Source organism: Phyllobates terribilis, unplaced genomic scaffold (genome assembly GCF_046119375.1).
Source record: "Phyllobates terribilis strain yellow unplaced genomic scaffold, ASM4611937v1 Scaffold_3__8_contigs__length_932513732, whole genome shotgun sequence".
In the NCBI taxonomy this organism is placed as follows: Eukaryota; Metazoa; Chordata; class Amphibia; order Anura; family Dendrobatidae; genus Phyllobates; species Phyllobates terribilis.
The window spans coordinates 391,353,961-391,373,531 of NW_027362763.1; positions in this window are offsets into that span (position 1 = coordinate 391,353,961).

The following is a 19,571-nucleotide window of genomic DNA, read 5'->3' on the forward strand; positions in this document are numbered from 1 at the left end:
TTCGGGTTTCTGGGCCTGAGGACCTGAAATCCCCTGCCGGTCGGCTTCTGCTGCTGGGTAAGAGTTAGTCCCCACAGCCTCGGACGCCGGGTCCGGTAAGAAAGCTTCTCAGTCAGGGCGAGCTCTGCAGCTGCCATCCCCTGACTCGTAGTAATATTGCTCCCAATGAGCTTCTGCTGTTTCTTCCTATGCTGCTTCTCTGTCTCTACTCTCCTTGACTGACTAACCCTGCCTCAGCCCAGGGTTTATACAGGGGAAGTTCTTCCCCTCCCAAAACTGGGCAGGAGGTGTGGCATGCACAGGATCCCTGACCAAAGGACCTCCCACCTGCTCTCAGACATAACATTACATTACTGTGGAAAACCAGACCCCTGGGGTGCCACACTATCCTTCGGCGTCTGAATGAAAAGGGACTGTATGGTAGGATACCCAGGAAGACCCCACTTCTTACCCCGAGACATAAAAAAGCCAGGCTGGAGTTTGCCAAAACTTACCTGAGAAAGCCTAAAACGTTTTGGAAGAATGTTCTCTGGTCAGATGAGACAAAAGTAGAGCTTTTTGGCAAAAAGCATCAACATAGAGTGTACAGGAATAAAAAAGAGGCATTCAAAGAAAAGAACACGGTCCTACAGTCAAACATGGCGGAGGTTCCCTGATGTTTTGGGGTTGCTTTGCTGCCTCTGGCACTGGACTGCTTGACCATGTGCATGGCATTATGAAGTCTGAAGACTGCCAACAAATTTTGCAGCATAATGTAGGGCCCAGTGTGAGAAAGCTGGGTCTCCCTCAGAGGTCACGGGTCTTCCAGCAGGACAATGACCCAAAACACACTTCCAAAAGCACTATAAAATGGTTTGAGAGAAAGCACTGGAGACTTCTAAGGTGGCCAGCAATGAGTCCAGACCTGAATCCCATAGAACACCTGTGGAGAGATCTCAAAATGGCAGTTTGGAGAAGGCACCCTTCAAATATCAGGGACCTGGAGCAGTTTGCCAAAGAAGAATGGTCTACAATTCCAGCAGAGCATTGTAAGAAACTCATTGATGGTTACCGGAAGCGGTTGTTCGCAGTTATTTTGGCTAAAGGTTGTGCAACCAAGTATTAGGCTGAGGGTGCCAATACTTTTGTCTGGCCCTTTTTTGGAGTTTTGTGTGAAATGATCAATGATTTGATTTTTGCTTCATTCTCTTTTGTGTTTTTTCCTTGCAAGCAAATTAAATGAAAATAATAATACCAAAGAATTTTTGATTGCAATCATTTTCAGGAAGAAACTGAGTATTATCTGACAGAATTGCAGGGGTGCCAATACTTTTGGCCAGCACTGTATTTCCCAAATGTTTGCACCTTTCTCTGGCAAAATAGTACAACTCTAATTGTGTAACACAGTGCTTACAAAGTAGTGTAATTTAATGGCTGCAGTACCTAATTATACCAACCAGTCCCAAAAACAGAGCCCAAAAGAAGCTACAGAAGTTGCATGCTAGGAGATTTAGATTAAACTGCTTGATATGGATAGGATGGTGAAGATCTCCAATTGAGGGAAACCCTAAGGCATTTGCTTGTTTTGCTCAAACAATAAACACGTCCCACTGAAAGCAATAAATGTGAGTGGTTATTTATACATTCTCCATATTGATTCTTCATATAGATCATTATTAGTGTTGAGCGAGCACTAAAATGCTCGGGTGCTAGAAGCTCGGGCCGAGCTCGCCGTGATACTCGGGTGCTCGACCCGAGCAACGAGCCCAATGTTAGTCTATGGGAGACTCGAGCATTTTTGCGGTGGCACCCCCGGCAGTCTTTTAAAAGCCTAACAAGTGCCCAAAACGATAGTGACAGTGCTCAAATGACATGGGGACAGCATGGGGATCGCCCCAGGAAGCATTTCTGACCCCCAGGTCACTGCTGTCAACAACGTGGTCAGAGGTATTAAGCCACTTTTACAGGCTCACAATAAAACGAAAGTGAAACTTTTTTCCTGTGAAATATGTTAAGGAACATCCTTTCCAGGGAAAAGACTTGTGTATAAGTTAAAATAAAAGACCAAAAACAAAAATACTCCTCCACACCTTCGGCTATGTTCACAAAGAGCATTTTTTATGCGTTTTTGCACTTTTGTATTGCTTTCAACTATGACAAATGCATTCACCGGGAAATGTCATTTTAACATTTTACAACCTTATCTGGCCATGTGCTGTGTGACACATGCATAAAGTGCTGAAAAGACATGGGAACAGCATGGGGAAGACCCCTGGAAGCATCTCTGACTCCCAGGTCACTGTCTAAAAGTGTGCCCATCATAAGTGATCCTTGCCGCATCAGAAGATGCAGACTTGCAACTATCCCCATGCAAGTTCTAGTCCCAGGGCAGTGTTCAATTGTACCTCCCCCATTCCTTGCAATACAAGCGCAAGTATGCAGCCTGCCACCCACCCACCCCCAGGCTGCAATACCATACTGCTTGCTTGCTTGAACTTGAAATTGTGCCTTTTAGGCATGTGGAGGCGGAATCTGGCCACCACGTCATGGCTGTGTTGGTGGCCTGGAATCCATACTCAGTCCCCAGCCTCCCGGCGGCCGGGTGTCCATACTCAGTCCCCAGCCGCCCCGCGGCCGAGTGTCCACACGGTCCCCAGCCGCCTGGGGGCAGTCGGGTGTCCATAAACAGTCCCCAGCCGCCCCCATTTCTCCTTGGAACATCCCCCCACACACTTTTCTTAGCCCGGCCTGCTTTAGGCAGCATTGGACAGCCCACCAGAGAACCAGACTCCTCCGGTGGGCCCTGACTTCTCCATCGGTGGAGTTGAGAGTGCCAAGGTGAGGAGCATGATGATGATGACAGAAGTTAGCATCTGCTATGTTTTCTTTTAATGCAAGTGTAAGTGTGCAGCCTGCCACCCACCCACCCCCAGACTGCAATTCATACTGCTAGCTTGCACTTGAAATGGGGCCTTTTAGTTTAGAGGAGGCCGAAGCTGGCCACTACCTCATGGCTGCTTCGGCAGCGAGGTATCCATACTCAGTCCCCAGCCGCCCCTATTTGTCCTGGTGTGCCTTATACATAAGATTAAGCGCGTATACCAAAACATTACCTGTGCCCTCCCCAGTGCATTTAGTGGGAAGGAGAGCCTATTCCGCTGTAGTGTGTGCATGCCAAACCCCTGTTCATGGTACATGCGAAGATGCCTCCCACCTTGCACCTATCGTTGCAGACTTGCAACTATCCCCATTCAAGTCCTTGTCCCAGGGCAGTGTTCAATTGTACCTCTCCCATTCCTTGCAATGCAAGCGCAAGTATGCAGCCTGCCACCCACCCTCCCCCAGGCTGCAATACCATACTGCTTGCTTGCTTGCACTTTAAATTGGGCCTTTTAGGCATGTGGAGGCGGAATCTGGCCACCACGCCATGGCTGTGTCGGCGGCCTGGTATCCATACTCAGTCCCCAGCCGCCTGGTGGCCGGGAGTCCCCACTTGCTCCCCAGCCTCCAGGGGGTGGCCGGGTGTCCATACTCGGTCCCCAGCCACCCCTATTTGTACCGGTAACCTTTCCCACACTTTTCTTAGCCTGGCCTGGTTTAGGGCAGCATTGGCCGAGCCCACCGGACTATCAGATTCCTCCGGTGGACCCTGGCTTCTCCATCAGGGGAGTTGAGAATGCCAAGTTGAGGAGCATGATGAGGATGATAGAAGTTAGCATCTGCTTTGTTTTGTTGTAATGCAAGCGCATGTATGTATTAGCGGCTAGGCCTGAGGAGGTCAGCGTTTTGGCACATATCCTACCTCCTCCGAGGATTGCTAGATGTTTTCCTGCTACTATCCAAGTTCTATGACTCCCGTTAAAACAAAGCTTCAGGTGATAAATGATGGATGAGGTAGTGGCAAAGGAGAAAGAGCAGGAGGAACAGGGACCATTCACATCAATATCAGGCCAGTCAACCAGATATGTCTTGTAGGATATGTTTCTGTAACAAAAGGAGCGGTTCGGCTACACAGTTATAGGGCATACAGTGAGTGCAATGCCTACCAAAAATTTCGAGGCACTCCAATGCCCCTTGGAATTGACATGGAGGTCAGAGGGCGTTAACTAAACCTTTTTTTCCATTTATAGCAACTGGGTCTTCTGTGCACTGTTGGCCTAAGCAGTGAATGGAATGCTTTCCAAAAATTATGAGGTACTGCAATGCCCCTTACAAGAGCCATGTGTGGCACCCCAGGGGTCTGGTCACCACAGTAATAGAGATTATGTCGGAGAGCAAGTGGGAGGTTTCCTGGTCAGGATCCCTTAAACATGCAACATCCTCCTGCCCCAGTCCTGGGAGGGGAGAATTCTGCCCTTATAAACTGGATCTGGGGTGGGGTTGAGTGAGTCAGAGAACAGAGAACAGTCAGAGTCAGAGTGAGAGCAAGGGAAAGTAACAGCAAGGAGCTCTGTAGGAGCTAGGAGCTAAAGACGAGGGGCTGGAAGCTGAGCAGAGCTCGCCCTGGCAGAAGACAATAGGAATCGGACACAGGAGTCCGAAGCTGTGAGGACTTATATATCCAGCAGCAGAAACCAGCCGGCAGGGGATTTCAGGTCCTCTGGCCATAGAAGCCCGGAGGCTCAGTCACAAGCAAGGGACCAGCACCGCCGTCGTGGAGCGGAGGCTAACAGAAGGCCCCAAGTCACCAGCCATACGGGTGAGCACTACACGGTACACTCAGGGACGTGGGCTACTTCTACCCGCTTACAGCAAGGTAGCCAGGAAGAGTGCAGACAGACGGGGAGGCCTACAACTCCACCTGGCCAGGGGAACTCCTGCTTGCTCACAGACTGACCAGGCCTCTTATGCTAGCCAGTACTCCTGGGAGGGTCTACCTTATAATCATCAGTAAAGACCCTGAACTGCACTGCAAAGACTCTGAGTCATTCCTGCTGCGCTCGTGCACCATCACCCCCATCATCCACACTCACTGCCCTGAGGCTATACTCCTCCCGAGGGGAGTTATCCCATTTTATGCTGCGCACACAACACCAGCCTCAGCGGTCTGCCTCGCAGCGGTGGTACTCCCTGACCGCAATCCACGGGTGGCGCAGTCGGACAATTAACCTCAAAACCTAAGAAAGATTGCCACTGGTTTGATCAGCCTGAGCCACGGGACCGGGTCACCGCCACGGAGACTACAGACCCCAGAGACCCGGCACCGGGTATCCCACACACGTGTGCACATGGCCCAGAGGGCGCGTCACATGCAGTACAGCATATTACAAACATAAGTCCCATTATTGGGGAGTGGGTGTCCCATAGTATTTGCTTATGCCTTGCAAGCAAAAGCTGCCAAAAATTAGGACGGAGCAACTTGCAATGCCCTTACAAGAGCCATGCAGTACAGAATATTACAAACATAAGTCCGATTATTGGGGAGTGGGTCTCCCATAGTATTTGCTTATGCTTTCCCAGCAAAAGCTGCCAAAAATTAGGATGGAGGAACTTGCAATGCTGGCACCCTGGTGGTATAGTGGTGGTGGAGGCTGAGGATAAGGAGAAGAAGATTAAACAGCCGAAATTACTCTGCTGTCATTTGGTGGTGATGAGAAGTCTGGCCCAATCCAGCCCTTGTTCATTTTGATAAGGGTCAGCTTGTCAGCATTGTCAGTTGACAGGCGAGTGCGCTTATCAGTTATAATTCCCCCAGCGGCACTAAAAACACGCTCCGATAACACGCTAGCGGCAGGGCAGGCCAGGACCTCCAAGGCGTACAGAGCGAGTTCATTCCAAGTGTCCAGCTTGGATACCCAATAATTAAAAGGCACAGAGGAATCACGGAGGACGCTGGTACGATCGGCAAGGTACTCCCTCACCATCTTTTGAAACTTTCCACCCCTTGTGAGAGTACCCCGCTCCTCAGGGCCTGTAAGCTGGGTGGGTGTCAGAAAACTGTCCCAGAACGTTGACAGTGTTCCCCCGCCTCTGCTGGATTGGAATTGCATCTCTCTCGCCTGTACGCCTTGGTTGGGCAACGAACTGTGACCTCTGCCGCTAGCGTGTTCAGATGGGAATTTTTTTAAGAGTTCTGCAGCAAGGGCCTTCTGGTATTGCCCCATTTTTGTAGACCTCTCCACCTCAGGAATAAGAGAGTGAAAGTTCTCCTTGTAGCGGGGGCCTACAAGTGTCACCAACCAGTAATGACTGTCACCCAACATTTTGACAACGCGAGGGTCACGGTTAAGGCAGCGTAACATAAAGTCAGCCATGCGTGCCAGACTGGTAACGGGCAAGATTTCCGTGTCCTCACAAAGATGACGACTGACCATGCTCTCCTCCTCCTCCTCCTCTTCCTCCTCCCCCCTGTCCTCAGGCCACCCACGCTGAACCGACGGTATGACACTTGTACAGGTACTACCGTCTACAACGCATGATAGCAGCTCCTGTTCTTCCTCCTCCTCCTCCTCCTCCTCTCCCTCATTGTCCCCCAATGCACGTTGGGATGAGATGAGGCTGGGCTGTGTGTAATCGCCCCCTACGGCTTCTTGATCCATCTCATCATACTCTGGCTGCAATGCCTCCTCTTTAATTCTCTGCAGAGAGCGTTGCAAAAGACAGACAAGTGGGATGCTGACACTAATGATGGCGTCATCGCCACTCACCATCTTGGTGGCCTCCTCAAAGTTTGTCAGGATGGTACATATGTCAGACATCCCGGTCCACTCCTGAGGTCTTATGTGTGGAGTCTGAACTGAATATCGACGGCCTTGTTGCAGCTGGTACTCCACAACTGCTCTCTTCTGCTCACAAATCCTTTGCAACATGTGGAGGGTAGAGTTCCAACATGTGGGGACATCACACACCAGTCGGTGTGCCGGAAGCTGCAAACGCTGCTGCAACACAGCAAGGGCGGCGGAAGCTGTAGCCGACTTGCGAAAATGAGCTGACAGGCGGCGTACTTTCACGAGCAGATCTGGCAACTCGTGGTACGATTTAAGAAATCACTGAACCACGAGGTTAAGCACATGAGCCAGGCATGGTACGTGTGTGATCTCACCTCGCCTCAGAGCCGCCACCAGGTTACGGCCATTGTCACACACGACCATGCCGGGATGTAGGTTCAGCGGTCTCAGCCACAGATCTGCCTGCTCTTTCACAGCTGTCCACAACTCACAAGCAGTGTGAGGTTTATCACCTAAGCTTATGAGTTTCAGCACAGCCTGTTGCCGCTTGGCAGAGGCAGTACTGCAATGCTTCCAGCTTGTAACTGATGTGGTGATATCTGAGATGGAGGCTGAACATGAGGAGGAGGAGGAGGAGGAGGATGCGCAGGAGCTGTACACTGTGGGGGCAACTCTGACTGACATAGGGCCCGCAATTCTCGGTGTGAGGAGGATGTGTTCCGTCCCAAGGTCCGACTGGGTCCCAGCTTCCAGTATGTTTACCCAGTGTGCCGTCAGAGAGATGTACCATCCCTGGCCACAAGCACTTGTCCACGTGTCCGTTGTCAGGTGGACTCTCCCAGTAACTGCGTTATTGAGGGCACGGCAGATGCTTTGGGACACGTGCTTGTGTAGTGCGGGGATGGCACACCGGGCAAAATAGTGTCGGCTGGGGACCGAGTACCGAGGGACGGCCACCGCCATAAGATTGCGGAAGGATTCCGTCTCCACCAGCCTAAAAGGCAGCATTTCCAATGCAAGCAGTCGTGAAATGTGCGAATTTAGGACTGTGGCCTGTGGGCGAATTTCCGCTTTCGTTCAAAGGTCTAGGATATGAACAATTGACGTGGGACGTGGACGTTGATGCTGTTTCTTGAGAAACTGCCATAACAAGTGAAGACTGAGAGGAGGGGGCATCTTTACATGCAGTATGGACAGGGGATTGCCTTGCACACACAACAGGGGGTTCTATTGCACGCACAACAGTGGAAGAAGCAGTGGTGACACCCGCTGACACTGGTCGTGGACCCTGGGGTTCGCCCCACAAAGTCGGGTGCTTTGCTGCCATGTGCCTGATCATGCTGGTGGTGGTCAGGCTGGTAGTTTTGTCACCCCTGCTGATGCTGGCATAGCAGGTGGAACATATGGCCTTTTTGGGGTTATCAGCAGAGTCTTTAAAAAAATTCCAGACTCTGGAAGACCTACCGCTTGTACTGGCAACGTCCTTCGTGTTGTTGTTACGGTGAACGGTTGCCTGCCTTCTTTCTGCGGCCACCACACTGCTTCTTCCTGCCTGTTGGGTACTCTGCCTCCCTCCCCCTGTGTGCTGCTGGCCTCACTCTGCATGTCCTCCTTCCACGTTGGGTCAGTTACTAGATCATCCACCACCTCCTCCTCTTCCACTTGCGCACCACGATCCTCCTCCCCACTTCCTGGCAATTGTGTCTCGTCATCGTCCACCTCTTGTGACAGATTGCCAACGTCGACTTCCTGTGGCCGTGGCTGTTCAAATATTTGGGCATCGCAACATGGGATCTCCTCTTCCACCACTTCAAGCGTATCAGGCGAGGGGCCCAAATATGGAAATGGACCAGTGAACAGCTCTTCAGAGTGTCCAAGTGTGGGATCACTTGCTGTCTGACGACACTCGGCATTGTGGGAGGAAGGAGCATCAGGATGAGGAGGAGTATGCGGTCGAGACTCACGGCTACTAAGAGTTGACCGTGTGGAAGACAGACCGGAGGTGGTGGTGCCCAGGTAACTGGAAGTATTGTCTGCTATGCAATTAATAACCTGTTCACACTGATCAGTTCTCAATACTGGTGTTGTTCTATGCTTCCCTAGTAATTCGGTCAAGAAATGGGAGCGAGAAGATGTGGCTGTTGGTTGTGGCACATTTTCACCTTGGCCACAGCCCCTTCCTCTGCACGAACCATCACCAGAACGTCCACTTCCACGTCCCTTGCCACGCGCCTTGCCCATTGTAAATGAAGTAAAATAGCTTACACTTGCACTATCAATGGAAAAAGAGTAATAAAGAGTAGATTAGAACCGTGGAAGAGGAAAACCACAGTTATTGTTTACTGGGGTATACCACACTTTTTTAAATAGAGATATTTGCGGCTGAACAGTGAGCGACACACTCAAACTGCTTTTTTTTTAGATACCGAAGGCCCAAAACTGGATACTACAGCGATTTGACCAGTGGAACTGCGAAACCACACTGGGATGTTGGGCCTACACAAGACTATTTTCAACAGATATATTTTTGTTTCACAACAGTCAGGAGACACTACTGTTTTTCTTTACGTAAAAAACTACCAAAACCTGAATAATAGAGATTTTTTACCGTGGAACAGCAAAACCACAGTTATAATTTACTGGTGTATACCAGGCTTTTTAAAATATATATATATTTGCGGCTGAACAGTGAGCGACACACTCAAACTGTTTTTTTTAGATACAAATGGCCCAAAAGTGGATAATACAGAGGTTTGTACCGTGGAACTGCAAAACCACACTTGTATTTCTCAGGCCTACACCAGACTATTTTCAACAGATATATTTGTGTCTGAAAAATCAGGGAGACAATATATATTTTTTTTTTTACAGCAAAAAATGCAAAAAGCAGGATAATAGAGATTTTTTACCGTGGAACAGCAAAAGCACACTTCTGTCTCTCTGGCCTACACCAGACTATTTTCAACAGATATATTTGTGTCTGAAAAATCAGGGAGACACTATTATTATTTTTATACAGCAAAAAATGCCAAAAACAGGATAATAGAGATGTTTTACCGTGGAACATCAAAACCACAGTAATAATTTACTGGTGTATACCAGGCTTTTTAAAATATATATATATTTGCGGCTGAACAGTGAGCGACACACTCAAACTGCTTTTTTTAGATACAAATGGCCCATAGAACTGCAAAACCACACTTCTATTTCTCTGGCCTACACCAGACTATTTTCAACAAATATATTTGTGTCTGAAAAATCAGAGGCACACTTTTTTTTTTTTGGGAGGGGGGGGGCACCAAAAGGTTAATAAGATGGGTATTTGTACATTGTGAAGGAGGAAAAAAAAAAGAGGATTTAGATAAAAAAAAAGGATTTTTCCTGGCCCCCGGGACCTGGAGCTAAGTCCAGCAATTTCAGCAACAGGAGCAGCACACAGGACTGTAATGCAGCGTTTGCTGGTATAACCACTGCGTCTCCTATACAGCCTGCCTGCCTGCCTGCCTGATATACCTGGGATGGATATTAGTCCTGAGAAGGACTGTTTGTTTGATCTGGCAGCCTTTACAGACCCTACACTAACTATTTTGCAGGATATATCTCTTCCTAAATCAGCAGCGCTGTCCCTACACTGTCTGATCCGGAGCGACTGTGTCCAAGATGGCGGCGCCCGGTTTTAAATACTCGAGGTGACGCTGTGCGGCCAGCCAATCACTGTAATGCCCACAAACAACATGGCTGCGGCATTACAGTGACTGGCTGGCAATCCCTGCATGTTCATTGGCTCTGTAAAGAGCGCCAAACATGCAGGGCGGAGACCCGAGCTCCCGCCCGAGTAACCCGGAAATGCTCGGTGCTCGCCGAACATCCCGAGTAGCGTGATGCTCGGGCGAGTACCGAGCAGTGTCGAGCATGTTCGCTCAACACTAATCATTATATAAAGATAATTTTCTATGGATTCTCTAGACGGAAGTGTTCTTGGCATCTGGATTATAACCCTAATGAGGCAGAATTGTATGACATGTTGTCCTATTAGCATCATAACAATAGAAGTAGGGAACTACAAAAAAGTATAGTAATAACAGTCATACAAAATGGAGAAGTATTGAAATGTTGCTTACAAGAATATACACTATATGCACAGTTATTAAGCAAGTGAGTATTTTGACAATATCATAATTTTTATGGAGATTTTCCAACTTCAAGCTGTATAAACGTGAATGCTTATTGGATGAAGCAGATCAGGTGATGTGTATTTTTGTAATGAGGAAGGGTGTGACCTAAGGTTACAGCACCCTTTATCATGATGTGCAAAATTATTAAGCAGCTTGTTTTCCTCAGGCAACATGAGTCAAAAAAGATATAACTGACTCTGAAAAGTAAAAAAAAATGTTAAAAGTCTTATAGAGGGATGCAGCACTCTTGAAGTTGCTGTTGTGGTTAATATTTTATAGCTTGTTTTTATTATTAATTAAGACAATTTATATCTCAGCTGAATAACTTTGGTTTTCATTTCTTGCTTAACATTAACTTTTGTTTTATTTTAAAAATACTTTATTGGTCACTGATATTTTTGAGGGAAATACCAGAAATGTGTGTTTGTACTTTTTTTGTATTGATGGGTTATTATTCTCACTTTAACAGATGAAAATAACAACTTAGATGATTTTGCACACATAGATATTCTCATAAGAAAGGCACAATTTCATTTTTATTTTCTTAAATATTCAGGTTCCAGGTTCATTAACCTTTTGGATAGACCAACACTACTGCAGTTGTTTAACAATATAATTAGTCATCAAAAATACAAATTGCCTAATAATTGTGCACTGTGTAATACAGAACCTTAATGATCATAATAATGTAATAAGGACTGTCTTTGTCCTTTTTATGCATTTAATTTGTGTTTCCCAAAAAAGTAATTTAACTTTGAGTTAGGGCCAGAACGAGGGGTTGGCAGGGTAGACACCCGCCTAGGGCGCTACATCTTGCCTCCCTGAGGGGGTGCAGGTTTAAAAAAAAAAGCTAACACAGCTGAATCCCAGCAGCTGCCTGTCACCTTTCTCCGGCAGCAGGGATTCAGCACACTGACGCACAGGCATTCAGCCCCTGACAGCACTCATCATCTGCGCCCGCCATTGCACCCTAGCCAGTGCCATGCTGTGTAGCCCTGCAGCGCTGAATGGCTGGCTTCCAGGCCAGGCACGCAGTCTGCTCCTCCTCCAGCTCGTCCTCTCCTCAGCCACTTACAGCCTTCAGCTCCCCTCTTCCTGCCTGTGCTGAGCGGCGTCTGCAAACACGGACCCAAGGACTCTTCAGCAGGAGGTGAGGATGAGGATGAGAATCAGTGATTAGTGACTGTGATGCCAGAGCTCCATGCTGTCTGGTCGGTGCAGGATCAGACTTCTCATCCACACACAGCACTGACCGAGCATGGAATTGCGAGCACTAATCACTGCTGGTATCTCTGACAGGGCGGCCTGCTGTCATTAGTGCTGTGGTGAATCCAGACTGGCACTAGCCTCTAATACTATCCCCCCCCATCCAGTTATCACGATGGTGTTACATAGGACTGCACGATACATCTACAGCATTATCCGTACTCAGACAGTGATCACTGTGTTACCTTTGGTTTTACACAGGCCTGCAGGTCAAATCTACTACAGAGGGTGACCACTGTGTTATGTGGTATAACATAGTACAGATAATGTAGAAGATGTCACCTGCAGTCCTATGTAACACCACAGATAACAGTGATATCTCTGAATACAGATAATGTAGTAGACGTCACCTGCAGTCCTATGTAACACCTCAGATAACATAGTGATCACTCTCTGAGTACAGATAATGTAGTAGATGCCAACTGCAGTCCTATGTAAATCCACAGATAACAGTGATAGCTCTGAGTACAGATAATGTGGTAGATGTCACACGCAGTCCAATGTAACACTTTAGATAATACTATGATAACTTTCTAAGTTCTAAGAAAGTTTTCAGGTGTGTCATCTGTGGTGTTATGACGCGCCCCCTGTGTGTGGGGATACCCGGAACCGGACCCGTTGTGGATGCTGGGGATTGTAGTCCTTGCGTGGTGGGTCCCGTGTCTCAGGGTGGTCAACCCAAATGGCAGTCTATTTATAGGGTTTTGTGATTAAATGTCCGACTACGCCACCCGTGGATTGCGGTCAGAGCGAACGGCCGCTGCAGGGCAGACCACTGAGGCTGGTGTTGTGGGTGCAGAAGAGGGTAGTATAACTCACCATGGGAAGAGTATAGCCTCAGGGCAGTAACTAGGGATGTTGGTGGTGATGGTGCGCGGGTGCGGCAGTAACCACACGGAGTCTGTCATGCAATTCAGGGTCTTTACTGTTGGTGGTATTAAAGGACCCGTCCGGAATACAGATTAACAATGGAGACCTGGTCAGTCTGAGAGCAACTGGGAAATCCTGCTGGTCAGGGGGAGTTTGTAGGCCTATCATGCTGACTTCACTCTTTCTTGGCTGTCCCGCTGTAGTGTAGTGGTAGCCCACGTCTCTGAGTGTACCGTGTTGTTCTCACCCGTTCTCCTCAGCCTGCTGCTGACCTGTCCCTATCTGCAACTTGTCTGGAACTTCTCTCTGGCTGGTCTCCCTAACCCCCCCCCAGATCCAGTTTATAAAGGCCAGGTTTCTCCCCTCCCTGGACTGAGGCAGGAGGTGCTGCATGCTATTTGTCCCCAACCAGGGAACCTCCCACCTGCTCTCAGACATGACATTGCTGCCACTGTGGCGACCAGACCTGAGGTGCCACATTCCCCCCTAGTGAAATTTAGTACTCCGGGACTAAACACATTTTGCAAAAACACAACAGGTAACAACAATACAGTAACATATATACAAGAAGTTTAGTCTTTTTAGGTCACAGCGCTCCCATAACCAGGTGTCCTTGTCACCCAAGATGCACTTTGAGGGACCCGTCCCAAACCCTCCACGTAGGCCCTGGGGTGGCTACAGGGCTTTGATGATCCGGAGTTGGACCACGTCTTCAGCCACCTCCACGGGTTTTGTGTTCTGTGGTCGTCTTCAAAAGAGGGCTCCTTACCTGGTGAAACTATGTACAAGGTACAGTTCCGGCTATTCATTGTCCACAACCTGTTAGTCCATGAACCCTGTTGGGTAACTAGAAAAACATAATTAGTATTCAGGCAATAAACACAAAACATTTCAACTTTTGCAATATACAGGTAGATATATTACTTTTTAAATTCTCCAGCAAGCTGGTATTTGACCCCTAGTGCTCCTGGTGGACCTACGTAACCCACTGTCTGGTGGTACTCTGTTCGTGTCCCCTGTTTCCACCCCTTGTGTACTGGGTGTACTTGTGTCTGCACTAGAGGTGTTTGCAGACGTTACGGGTAGGTTGGGCAGCTTTCTGCATACTCTTTGGCTCACCACGGGCATGGCAGGTTCACTACTAGCAGAGGGTTGATTCTCCTGAGCTGCTGGTACGGAATCTTCTGCCTCCGGGGCCACTTGCTCTTCCAACACTACTGGCTCTTCTGCAGGCCTTTGAGGGGCTGGCTGGAGGAAGGTAAGGACGGGTACCACTATGGCGTTGTTGATTTGTGTCCAGGACCGGGGAAATTCTCCGAGCACTGTACTGACCATTTCTTCCCTTTCCTCTGTGGGTTGAGGGCTATATTGGTCTTCATCAGCACTTTGCAGCTGCTCGGGACACCTCTTCAGGTGGTCTCTGGAGGCAATGGCTGTGGTCTCTCCTCCATCCTTACTGATAACACACACCTTTGGGTTTTCATGGCTGGACAGCAGTACGGTGTACGGGTCTTTCTCCCACTGGTCATCCAACTTGTGGAGCCGTTTCTTCCTCTGCAAGACCTGTTCTCCAGGTGCCAGGGGAGCAGCAGGAGAATGCTGGTTGTAATTCCTTTCTTGCCTCTCTCTTGCTTGAGATAGACTTCCCTCCACACACTCCTGTACTTTCCGGTACTGCTGCTGTCGTTCTGTGTCCCAGTCTGCTTCTGGTGAGGTGTCCTCTGGTGTCAGGACTCCCATCTCCAGGTCAATTGGCAGCTTACCAGGTCTTGCCCTCATTAGGTAAGCCGGGGTGCAGTTGGTAGAACCCACTGGGATATGGTTATACAAGTCCACCAGATCCGGCAGTTTCTCAGGCCACAGGCTGCGTTCCTCCAGGGGCAACGTCTTGAGCAGGTCCAGTACTACCTGGTTCATTTTCTCACACATCCCGTTGGTTTGGGGGTGGTAAGGCATTGTCCTTATCTTCCTGCAGCCATACAGGTTGCAGAATTCCTGGAAGACTTTAGCCTCGAACGCTGGACCTTGATCGGTCAACACTTGCTCTGGATACCCGTGGGGGTGGCAGAAATGCTGCTGAAAGGCTCTTGCGGCAGTCTGAGCTGCTAAGTCATTTACAGGGACCACCACTAGGAACCGGGAGTAGTGATCTACGATTGTGAGGGTGTAGACGTATCCCGATCTGCTTGGAGCCAGCTTTACGTGGTCCAGGGCCACGAGCTCAAGGGGCTGCTTTGTGATGATGGGCTGTAGTGGAGTCTTCTGGCTGGCGCGGTCCTTCCTCCTTAGGTTGCATGGGCCACAGTCTCTGCACCATCTCTCTATAGCCCCTCTCATGCCTACCCAGAAGAACCACTCACGCAACAGGTACTCCAGCTTCTTCCATCCAAAGTGCCCTGCTCCGTCATGGTATGCTTCTGCGACCATAGCCGCATCCCGCTTTGGGACCACTACCTGCCAGATCAGCTCATGTGTTCGAGAGTTGACGGTTCTGCGGCACAGCCTCCCCTCGTAGAGATAAAGCTTGCTCCTCTCCTTCCACAGCTGTTTGGCCTCTTCTGGAGCATCCGGATCAAGGTGGGCATCAGACTGGGTCAGCATCTCTTTTACCAGGCGGACTGCGGGGTCACTATCTTGTGTCTCTGCCCAGCCATGGTGGGGTAAGGGATTGAACGTAGCGGTGGCAGAGCACCTCTCCTTTGTCCAGTGGGAACACTGGGTGACCCCATGATGGTTGAATGCAGGGAGTTCAATTTCTTCCAGTTCTTCTGGATCCTCTCCCCCATCCTGCAAGTGAGGCATCCTGGACAATGCATCTGCGTTGGCATTTGCGCGCCCCGTCCGGTATTTGATAGTAAATTCATAATTGGACTGCCGAGCCATCCATCTCTGCTCTAGGGCACCAAGTCTTGCAGTGTCCAGGTGTGTCAACGGGTTGTTGTCCGTGTACACGGTGAACTTAGAAGAAGCCAGGTAATGCTTCTTCGGTGACTGCCCACACCACTGCCAGGAACTCTAGCTTGAAGGAGCTATAATTCTCAGGGTTTTTCTCTGTGGGTCTCAGCTTTCTGCTAGCATAAGTAATTACCCGTTCTCTGCCCTGCTGGATCTGGGACAGTATGGCTCCTAGCCCCACGTTACTGGCGTCGGTGTGGTGGATAAAAGGCTGGCCGTAATCAGGGTACGCCAGGATCTCATCCCCCGTGAGGGCCATCTTCAGCTGGCGGAAAGACTCCTCCTCCAGCTTGTCCCACTTAAAGGGCGCTTCTGACTTTTAGTCTCTGACTGACCTACCAGGAGGTCCTGCATAGGGGCTGCCATTTTGGTGAACCCGGAGATGAATCTTCGGTAGTAGCCTACCAACCCGAGGAACTGCCGCACTTCCTTTATGCTGGAGGATCTTGGCCAGTCCTTAATCACTGTGATCTTGTCTGGGTCTGGGGCTACTCCGTCAGCACTCATCACGTGTCCCAGGTACTGTACTTTTGGCTTCAGTAGATGACACTTGGAGGATTTCACCTTTAGGCCGAAGCCTGCCAGGGCATCAAACACCTCTGCCAGGTGCTTTAGATGGTCCTCATAGGTCTTGGAATACACGATGACATCGTCCAGGTAGAGTAGGACCGTCTCGAAATTTGTATGCCCCAGACAGCACTCCATCAGCCTCTGGAAGGTCCCTGGTGCGTTGCAGAGTCCGAACGGCATACAGTTGAATTCACTCAGACCCATCGGGGTGGTGAAGGCGGTCTTCTCCTTGTCTGACTCTGCTACAGGAACCTGCCAGTTCCCGCTAGTGAGATCCAAGGTAGAGAAGAAGTTAGCAGATTTTAATGCAGCCAAAGACTCCTCTATCCTAGGTAACGGGTACGAATCTTTGTGTATTATTCTGTTGACCTTTCTATAATCTACACACATCCTCATCATGCCATCTTTCTTTTTTACAAGAACTAGAGGAGCTGCCCAGGGGCTACAGCTATCCCTGATCACCCCAGCCTCCTTCATTTCTCGCAACATACCATCATAGAATCATAGAATGGTAGAGTTGGAAGGGACCTCCTGGGTCATCTGGTCCAACCCCCTGCTCAAAGCAGGATTCACTAGATCATCTCAGACAGATGTCTGTCCAGCCTCTGTTTGAAGACGTCCATTGAAGGGGAACTCACCACCTCTCGTGGCAGCCTGTTCCACTCGTTAATCACCCTAACTGTCAAAAAGTTTTTTCTAATATCTAATCTGTGTCTCCTCCCATTTAGTTTCATCCCATTGCTTCTAGTCTTTCCTTGTGCAAATGAGAATAAAGCTGATCCTTCTACAATGTGACAGCCCTTGACATATTTGTAGACAGCTATTAAGTCTCCTCTCAGTCTTCTTTTTTGCAAGCTAAACATTCCCAAATCCTGCAACCGTTCCTCATAGGACATGGTTTGCAGACCAGTCACCATTCTGGTCGCTCTTCTCTGAACTTGCTCCAGTTTGTCTATGTCTTTTTTAAAATGTGGTGCCCAAAACTGTACACAGTATTCCAGATGAGGTCTGACCAAAGAGGAGTAAAGACCGATAATGACTTCACGTGATCTAGACTGTATGCTTCTGTTAATACATCCCAGAATTATATTTGCCTTTTTTGCTGCTGCATCACACTGTTGACTCATGTTCAGTCTATGATCTATTAGTATACCTAAGTCTTTTTCACATGTACTGTTGCTTAGCTCTATTCCTCCCATTCTGTATATGCTTTTTTCATTTTTATTGCCCAGATGTAGTACTTTGCATTTTTCCCTGTTAAAAACCATTCTGTTGGTTGCTGCCCACTGCTCCAGTTTATTTAGGTCTTTTTGAATCCTCTCTCTCTTCTCTAGTATTAGCTATCCCTCCTAGCTTTGTGTCATCAGCAAATTTAATCAGTTTACCCTCAATTCCTTCATCTAAATCATTGATAAAGATGTTGAACAATACAGGTCCCAGGATGGAGCCCTGTGGTACCCTACTTGAGACATTCATCCAGCTGGATGTGAAGCCATTTACAACCACCTTTTGAGTCCGATCACTAAGCCAGTTATGAATCCACCTAACAGTTGTCTGGTCCATTGCATACTTGGTCATTTTTTCAATAAGGATGGTGTGAGATACTTTGTCAAATGCTTTGCTGAAGTCAAGATATACTATATCTACAGCATTTCCCTGATCCACCCAGTCAGTGATTCTGTCATAGAAGGAAATTAAGTTAGTCTGACATGACTTGTTAGTTACAAACCGATGCTGACTCTGGTTAATCACTTCATTCTTATCCATGTACTTACATACATGTTGTTTAATAATTTGTTCAAAGATCTTTCCTGGTATAGAAGTCAGACTCACCGGCCTATAGTTCCCTGGGTCCACCTTCTTCCCCTTTTTGAAGATAGGAACAACATTTGCTCTTCTCCAGTCTTCTGGGACTTCTCCTGTTCTCCAAGAATTTTCAAAGATTATGGAGAGTGGTTCTAAAATTTCTTCTACGATCTCCTTCAGTACTCTGGGGTGTAATTCATCTGGACCTGGAGACTTGAACTCATTTATGTTAGCTAAATATTCCCTCACAATCTTTCTGTTTACAGATAACTTGGATTCCTCTATTCCTTTAAAAGGACAGTGAAGATCAGTTGATGTTACATTTTCTTTCTGAGAGAAAACAGATGCAAAATAGGAATTAAAAAGTTCGGCCTTCTCAACATCCTCTCTTACCATTTCTCCATTTTCATCCTGTAAAAATCCTATAGCATCTTTGACTTTTCTTTTACTTTTGACATACCCCCAAAATCCTTTTTTATTGCTTTTGACATCTCTTGCAAGCCTTAATTCATTGTCAGCTTTAGCTAACCTGATACGTGCCCTGCAGGATCTGCAGACTGCATTATAATCTTCTTTAGATATGCCTCCCTCTTTCCATTTAATAAACATTTCTTTCTTTCTTTTTAGCATGTGTTTAAGTTCTGTGTTCATCCATCCTGGTTTCCTTAAATGCTTCCCATTCTTCCTACTTTTCGGGATTGTTAACGATTGTGCTTTGAGAATCTCATTTTTAAAAATTTCCCATCCTTCCTGGACATTTTTGTCCTTAAGGACATCCAGCCATTGGATCCCTCCTATTCTCTTTCTGAGTCTCTTAAAATCTGCCTTTCTAAAATCTAACCTTGAAGTTTGAGTCTTCACATGTCTTCCTCCTCTAGTTATCCAAAATTCTATAATAGCATGATCACTGCCTCCTAGGGTCCCAGCCACTTTACCTCCTCAACCATTTCCTCCCTGTTTATAAGGATTAGATCCAAAGTAGCAGATCCCCTTGTTTTCTCCCCTACCTTTTGGAAGATAAAGTTGTCAGCAAGAGAGGATAAGAATTTGCTTGACCTGTTAGTTTTACTTGAGAGAGATTCCCAACAAATGTCTGGATAGTTGAAATCTCCCATGACCACTACATCATATTTTTTGGAGAACTTGGTCATTTGATACATAAAGAGTTCATCCATATCTTCAGCTTGCCCAGGTGGCCTGTAGTAAATGCCTACAATGGTGTCCTTTCCGTTGTTCTCTCCTTGTATTCTTACCCAAACAGTTTCCACAGAACTCCCAGTCT